Here is an 8,895-nt window from a genome sequence, read left to right on the forward strand (position 1 = left end):
TGGTTAGAACAGAAAAGGCAACTGGTTTCAACCCCGGGGCTCTGTACTATCTCACTAAGATGATGAATGCGGGCATTGCTGCAGAGGTTAAAGGGAGAAAAAGCAGGGTCCAGAGCCTCCGGCACTACAGTTAACTTCTCAACCACCTGAAGATGTAGAGCAGAGAGAGGAGATCTCTAAGAGGTTGTGATTATATTAATTAAAGGACAAGAAGAGGAAACACAAGGAGGAGCCAGACAATGGAGGTACATGGGAGTTAAGAGTAACTCCTCTAAATTGTGTATCAGAGACCAGAATACAGTGGAAGAGAACAACTCACCCAATTTGTCACATGTAGAGGCTATCAAACCTTGGAACTTGCTTATTTGTAAAAGGGATTTATGTTGTGTTGTGGTTGCACAGTTATGCAATAGAGCAAATGTAGATAAACCACTGCTCAATTAAGAATAAGACCCTAGAAGAACTAGGCTGTTTTGCTGTCCAAAATTTTTTTTTTTCCATGATACTGAGAAGAACCCATAAAAAGCAGAAGATTGTGCAGAGCTTATGTCAAAGGGGACAGGAACTGGGAGAGGGGAAAGAGGATCTGAGAGATGTGCAGATTAGAAAATAATTGAAGGTTGGAATGAACCAGTTTGGCAGGATGAGGGACAGAAAACCTGTGTGCCCTCAAGCAGCTTTCCCACTGTAGGAAGGCAGAGAGACCAAGCTGCCCCCAGAGCTTACAGTACAGTGCTTTACTCTTACAGCAGAGCCCCAGAGAGCATCTCTCACCTTATTCCTTGCCCTGTATAAGAAAGATCAAGTTTGGGATTTCCTACCAAGGTGGTTAATTTCCAAACATTCATATACCATCCATCCTAAAAGCTCGGTGGCATAGGGATGGGGTAGGGTAAGATGGGGTGAGGTGGGACTTTTCTCTCTGCTGCAGTCTCTACAGAGACAAATCTGTTAAAAGCAATGGTCTTCAGAGAGAAATTATTCCTTGAGTGCCTTTCAGGCCTATAGTAAAAAATACAGTGATTTAAAAAAATAAAAGGAGGTTCTCTGTTTTGTCATTTGATCACAGCTACACTTGCTTCCTGCCAGCTTGTCAAAGCACAGTGACAGCAGAAGGATCCTGCTAGTCTTGCTGCCAGTTCCTTTAATAGCAGTTCTCAATAAATCCTTCCTTATGTTTTCTTCCAGCTGGGCCTAAACCGGTACTTTGGATCTGAACATCTCCAAAAGCAGGGAGAGAGGAATGTTGAGTTCAAATCAGAATCGAGTTTTACTTGATTTTATGTTGGAACTAAACTAATATGTAGAATGAGCCATCAGGGGACTTTGGGATGTCTGAACCCCAGAGCCAGGTCTGGATCTGCACAGTCTGCCTGGCTGTCACATGGCTCTGGGTGACTTTGATTTACTAAGATATTGCTCATCTAATTAGTTGTAGAAAATAGGTACTTTTAGGTCAGTGTGAATGTGAAATAAATTATCTTAACACAATCCATCTGCTTTTATTTGAGAGAGCACTTTTACAGGGGTTGAAACAAACACTTTTGACTTCATATTATCCATGGGCTGGGAGCCATCCATCAGCCTATGGCTGAGTCATAAGCAGCAGCTCATTATGCATCAGCGTCTTGATGGCTTTGATGAGTGTGGCTGCTTGCACTATGATATACTGATAGTATTTGTAACAGCAGTTGCCTTTAGCTTACTTGCTATTAGTTGCCATCTGGTGGCTCTCTAGAGTGGTCTCATCCACGCAATCATCTAAAATATCATCTAAAAGCTTGACTCAACAATCCCCATAGGTCCCTTCCAACTCAGGATATTCTAAGATTCTACGATTCTAAGAGCTGAAAAGTTTGCAAGGACACAGATCACAGCTTGGAAACCCAGCCATGATGAGGCTGATGGCTGTTACTCTAACCATAGGAGGGACAGCACTGTCTGCATGAGAGATAATTTGCAGGTGCAGAAGGGGAACGACTTTAGGAGTCGTGGTGCTCTGGGGAAGAATTCTGGGCCTATTGGCTCTCACTGAGCTTTCAGGTAATGGAGTAGAGATACACAATTGCTGTTTTAAATACTAATACTAATCTCATTTCAGCTCCACAAATCACCTTGTAGGAGAGGTTCTTTTCTGTCGTCTGGATATCCTGCTTGCATCTGTTTTTGCGTAGAAAAGAATTGTAGTCAGAGAGACTCAGGCAGTAGAAGCAGGAAAACAACTACTTGATAATGTCATCCTCTAACAGTAGTGCACCTTAGTAAACTGCCCAGCACTGGTGTCTATAGCTAAGTTTGGTGGTGCATTTTACTAGCTCTGATCATGCACATTGCTATTACTTTCTTCTGGAAGAAAATTTCTCCTTGAGTTTATCACTGTACTCCATTGTAGCAAAACATGGAAGTAATTGCTGATTTCCACACAGAATCATAGAATCACCAAGGTTGGAAAAGACCCACAAAAAATCACCTAGTCCAACCATCCACCTATCACCAATAGCTCTCACTAAACCATGTCCCTCATCACAATGTCCAAACATTCCTTGAACACCTCCAGGGTCGATGACTCCACCACCTCCCTGGGCAGCCCATTCCATGAAATGTTTTCACCTGAGAGAGGCCTGTACCCTAAACAGACAAGATGTCTTCTCTTTTCCTCTCTCTCTTTTCTTTTTTTTTAGTTACTTATTTAAACTTTCAACTCCTTTTACTTTTGTTTTCTGCTTTTAACTTCTAGTCTTCTATTTTTAATTTTATAATTGAATATAAGTGCACATGTTAGTGTGGTTAATGGCACATGATGAGCTGTTGCTCTCAAGGTACTTAGTGGTAACTAATTTTGCTTTGTACCACTATCAGCCTATTCCTCATATGTGCTCCATAACTGTCATCAGAAATTCCCTTGTTCCACTGTGTGGCACATTTGGGATACATTTACCTGCTCCATCTGAGTCATCGTTTCATTAACATCGTGTTGTGTACACACTGACTTCTCCCCAGCCCAACCAGCCCCAGCTCTCCTCTTACATGCCATTAAGTGTTTGCACTGCTTGTCTCCAATTGCTCTGCTTTCTATTGTATCCTCTGCAACAGCAGAGATGGAAAAGAACAGAATGTTTCAGGTGAGGGCATGCATTCAGTTATATAAAGGGATTTATAGATTTTTCTGCTATTTATTGACTCAGCTCAATATTTTGTTTACTTTCTTTTGTCTACTGCTATGTTCCTGGTGTAGTATCTGCAGCAATACACTTCGAAGTGATTGAATTAGAGCCCAGCAGTGGAACTCAGAGCACCATTTGTCTGTGCTCATAAAGTGAGCTCTGCCCCTTGACCGTCTGTCTGCAGCACTCCGTGTGTCCATCCAGTGGGACCTTTGCTTTTTCCCAAGCTGATGGCTCCTGTTCCCAGCCCTTTTCCTGTGCTTATTGAGCATCCTCACACCTTCACATGTGCTGTATGAGCAGCTCACTGGCACTGCCCTCTGCCAGGTATAAGAGCCTCAGATGGTGTCACATCATTGAACATCACTGAAGTGAGGTCTGTCCTTACTGAAGGTCACTGTACTGCACCCTGTGAACCTTCTGCCTTATGGCCATTGCCATGACATCCCTTTCCAGTTTCCTGCAAATATTTGATTAGACCCTTCTTTTTCCTGTAATGAAGCTATAGTGTGAAGTCTCATTATCCTTTTAACCCAGAAGAAGAATAACCAGACTGTTTCCAAGGCAAACAACTTACAGCAGTGGGCAGGTGCTTACAGTATCTAATTTACAATTCGTTAGCACTGGCAGAGTTTTATTAGGATGTTATTTCACCTTCCTGCAGCTACTGTCTCTCTGACAACAATGATTAAAAACTCCTTTTGGTTGGAACATTATCATTTCTTTGCCAGCACAGGGAGGCTTTATGTTTGAGGCTAATAAAATGTAACGTTTCATTCCAGAGATCACAGTTTGTGTCTCATGCTGTAACACTCTTTGCTTCAGAAACATTTTCCTCTTGGGGTGGAAAATGGAGAGGCAAAAGTGTTAAACAGAGGCACTGCTTTAGAGCTGTCCATGTCGATATTTGCTTTCACGCAGAGCCAAACAGGCGGCTCCTGGATGTAGCAAGCTGCAGAGCTTTAAGAATGGCAATGAGCTAATGCAGCTGGACAAAAGATGTCAGGATATATAAACTAATGTTTGAAAAAGTGGCAAAAGAAAGTTTATTTTACTCTCAGAAAGTTGCTTCCAGTTCAGAGAGATTCTGATTTCAGTTTTCGGGGGAGATGCTCTGTGGCATCTCCTCTGCTGTGAGCTTTAAGCTGTTCACTGAAGGAGTTGGTTTACTGTCTGAGTCCTTACCTGAGGAAGCACAGCGTTCCCTGAATGCAATGAGGTGAACAGAAAAAATATTGATGCAGATAGAGATCTTCTGGCCTACTGAGGGAGTGATAAAGATGCAGTAAAATGACATTTTCTTACAGTTCAGAAGGAAGACATTGACACAGAGGCAAGCGTGAACAGCTCAGAGATCTAGTGTGGAGAGGGAAATGGAAATGTCTGCCCCTCTGTGTGACTGCTGATTTTAAAATGGGTTGGGCAGCTCCCCTTAATTAGCAGAAATATAATGGAAGAAATAAAAGATGTAAAACGGGATGTTTAAAAATGCAGCACTGTGATAAAGAGGGTAGCAGCCAAGAAGCCAGCAAGGAAAACAGGCAATCCATTTAATAGTGCTGAAATTCAGTACTGCTTTGTTATCATTTAACTCATAGTTGATCAGCTACCGTTCTCCCTGGTAACCGCACACAAAGATTATGTCATACTTTGCTGTTTCAGTTTATGTAGGAATCATACCTTTCTCCTGCTCACATGCTAAATAGGACAGCCCTTCATTATCTTGTGCTTGCAGCTCTGAAGGCCAACAGCATCCTGGGCTGCATCAAAAGAGAGGTGGTCAGCAGGGAGAGAGAGGTGATTGTCCCCATCTGCTCTGCACTTGTGAGGCCCCATCTGGAGTACTGCTTCTGGGCCTTCCCAGCACAGGAATGATGTGGAGCTGTTGGAGTTGGTCCAGAAGAGGGCCGCAGAGATGATCAGAGGTCTGGTCTTATGAAGAAAGGTTGAGGGAGCTGGCCTTGTTCAGTCTGAGGGTCTCTTCAGGGAGACCTCACTGCTTTTTTCCAGTACTTGAGGGGAGCTTTATAAGCAGAAAGGGGGATGACTCATTACGTGACCTAATAGTGATAGAACAAGAGGAGTGGTTTTTAAATAAAAGACCGGAAATTTAGGTTAGATGCTAGAAATAAATTCTTTGCTTGGAGTGTGGTGAGGCCCTGGTACAACTGCCCACAGAAGCTGTGGATGCCCCACCATCCTGGAGGGGCTCAAAGCCAGGTTGAATGGGGCCCTGGGCAGCCTGATCTGGTGGATGGCAGTCAGACATGGCAGGGGGTTGGGACTGAACAGGCTTTAAGGTTCATTATAACCCAAACCATTCTACAATTCTATGATTTTGTGATCTTTCTCATCAAAACCACCTTTGTCTGCTGCAGGCCAACACCAAGTGCATCAGAGAGCTTTGGAGCAGACCTGGAGCAGACACAGAGGGAAGCTGCTGGTGCTGGGACACATGACAGGAGGAGGGAAACCCAGAGCCAGTGGAGAATGTGAGACAGGCAACACGGAGACTGCTTCCTTATATCTTTGATATAAGGAAAAAGTTTCTTACTATAAGGGTAGTGAGGCACTGAAACAGGTTGCCCAGAGATGTAGTAGATGCCCCATCCCTGGAGACACTAAAGGTCTGGTTGCTCTGAGCAGCCTGATGGAGCAGTAGGTGTCTCTGTTCATTGCAGGGGAGTTGGATTAGATGACTTTCAAAGGTATCTTTCAACTCAAACAATTCTATGATTCTATGATCTTTTACGTCTCTATTCCTAAATATACTACATAGAGTCCCATTGTCATAACTGTACAGGTGGAGAAACTGAGGTGCTCAAAGAATTCAGGATTCAGGAGCTTAAATACATCTGCATTTGTGTGGCTGGGGCCTAAGCTCCTACTGTAAGGCACACAAATATGGAATGTGATCAACTTCCTAAACACAAGCATCCCATGCCACAGGAGTTCCTTTGGAGTCTGCTCTTGATACCTTACAGAAGAAAACGTAACATGTATAAGCCTTCAAGGGCTGCTTCAGATATTTCTGGGCATGAAAAAATGGTAATCAATGCTTATGTGTACACAGCTGAACCAAAACCTGTTTTTCTGAGTCTGGATCTACAACTGGAGGGATATTCATGGGGACGAAGAGCAGAACAGGTAAGAAAAACCATGCTGCAGCCTGCTGCCAAGCTCACAGCAGGAAGGTGAAGGGTAGACGGGTAGAAGGGAAGGATAGCAAAAGACTAGGAATGACTGTCAAGAAAGGTGAAAGAGAAGATTTCAACAGGTGGGAGTTTAAAAATTGTTTTGACCTTAAGGATCACCTTGTCCAACTTTCCTGCAATGAGCAGGGACCGCCTACAGATAGATCCTCATTGCAGCCTTTCAAGGGAGCCTACAAACAAGAGGGGAATCAACTCCTTGAAAGGGTAGATAACAGCAGGACAAGGGGAAATGGTTTGAAGTTGAGGGAGGGAAGATTTCGGTTAGATGTCAGGGGGAAGTTCTTTACTATGAGTAGTGAGGTGCTGGAACAGCTGCCCAGAGAGGCTGTGGATGCCCCCTGTTCCTGAAGGTGTTCAAGGCCAGATTGGATGGAGCCCTGGACAACCTGGTCTATTAAATGTGGAGGTTGGTGGCCCTGAGTGTGGCAAGGGGGTTGGAGATTCGTGATCCTTGAGGTCCCTTCCAACCCTGGCCATTCTGTGATTCTGTGATTCTGTGATCAGGTTCTCAGAGCCCATCCAGCCTGACCTTGAATGTCTCTGAGGATGGGGCATCCACCACCTCTCTGAGCAACTGCTCCCTTTTTTTAAATCAGGGTCCATTCAATGTTTCCATTTCATACAGGTTCAGATTAAAAGAAGAAAGCATTTTCCTGTTTCTACATTTTCTAAAAGATTATTTCTGTAAATCTCAACTTTGTAAATGTCACCTGTTCAAATAGTTGGAGTTCTTCCTGCACCTTGAAAGCTTTGCAGTTCGAAGTATAACTTCCACAGCGCTTGTATACTGCCTTTATCATAGAATCATAGAATCCTTAGAGTTGGAAGGGACCTTTAAATGTCATCTAGTCCATCTCCCCTGCAATGAACAGGGACATGCACAGCTAGATCAGATTGCCCAGGACCTGGTCTAGCCTCGCCTTGAAAGTCTCCAGGAATGGAGCACCCACCACATCTCTGGGCAACCTGTTCCAGTGCCTCACCACCCTCAGTGTGAAAGACTTTTCCCTGTATCCAACCTAAATTTACCCTCTTTGCACTTGAAACCATCTCCCCTTGTTCTATCACAACAGACCCTGCTAAAGAATCGGACCCCTTCTTTCCTGTAGGCATGGAAATACTCTCCTGAGAACCTTCTCTTCCCAAGGCTGAATAGCCCCAGCTCTCTCAGCCTGTCCCCAGAGGAGAGGTGTTCCATTCCATGGATCATTTTTGTGATCCTCCTGTGGATGCTCTCCAACAGGTCCACATCTCTTCTGTACTGAGGACTCCACATCTGGATGCAGCACTTCAGGTGAGGCCTCACCAGTGCAAAGCTGAGGGGCAGGAACACATTCCTTGCCCTGCTGGCCATGCTTCTTTTTGGTGCAGCCCATGATACAGTTGGCTTTCTGGGTTGTGAGGGCACACTGCTGGCTCATGCCCAGCTCTCCATCAACCAAAAGCCCCAGGTCTTTTTTGGCAGGACTGTGCTCAGTCCTTTCATCCCCCGGCTTGTACTGGTAGTGGATGTTGCCTCAACCCAGGTGCAAGACTTTGCATTTGAATTTGTTGAACCTGGGCCCACTGCTCAAGCCTGTCGAGGTCCCTCCAAATGGCATCTTGTCCTTCTGGAGTGTTGATCTTGACACAACTTGGTGTCATCAGCAAACTTGCTGAGGGTGCACTCAATGCCCTCATCCAGGTCATCATTAAGGGTATTGAACAGGACAATACCAACCACTGGAGACCACTACTGATGACTGGTTGCCAAGTGAATTTAACTCCATTCACCACCACTTTCTGGGCCTGGGCATCATCCAATTTCTCTTCTGGAGCACAGGATAGCCTGCCAGATAGGCCCTGCCACTGTCACAGTGGGCATGAAAGTGGATGTGAGAGAGAGACAAATTTGTTTCTGCACTGAGGTTTTGGATTTTTGTGGGGTTTAGAGCAACGGAGGCTCTGTGGTGCTCAGGTGATCCTGAAGCTGACAGAGATCTGCGGAAGAGGTCTGAATGCTCTGGAAGGAGCTGACTGTGATGTGAGCCATTGTGATTTTTTATGGCTTAGAGCAGTGGAAGGTCACACGTGTTGTAAAACAGAGTTCAGGTACCCAGATGTTTTTGACATATAAGTGATGGAACTAGAACCTGAGGCAGGTGTATCTCTTGTGTCTCTTTTTGGTGCGTACCAGTGCCTGAATGACTTTTCTTTCCATGAACTCTTTTTTTTTTTTTTTTTTTTTTTTTTTTTTTGCCAGGAGCCCATTTTACTGTGCCATGTGGAATATTTCCTTACTGGGCTAGCAACAATTTTATTTTTCATATTCTCTTGCTGAGTACTCCTTGAAGTATCTCCTGCCCAAGGCCGTGTTGCTTCTTCTATTTGCCACCCCACGGCTCTTTGACTATTGTATCCAACCTGCAATGTCCTTACAGAGATGGCTGCTGCTATTTGTCTGCCTGAACTGTATTCTGCATATTCTCTACTCTGAACATACAGAAAAGAATTATACAATCATAGAACTGTAGAAT

The sequence above is a fragment of the Lagopus muta genome, chromosome 1 (assembly GCF_023343835.1).
Source record: "Lagopus muta isolate bLagMut1 chromosome 1, bLagMut1 primary, whole genome shotgun sequence".
NCBI lineage: Eukaryota > Metazoa > Chordata > Aves > Galliformes > Phasianidae > Lagopus > Lagopus muta.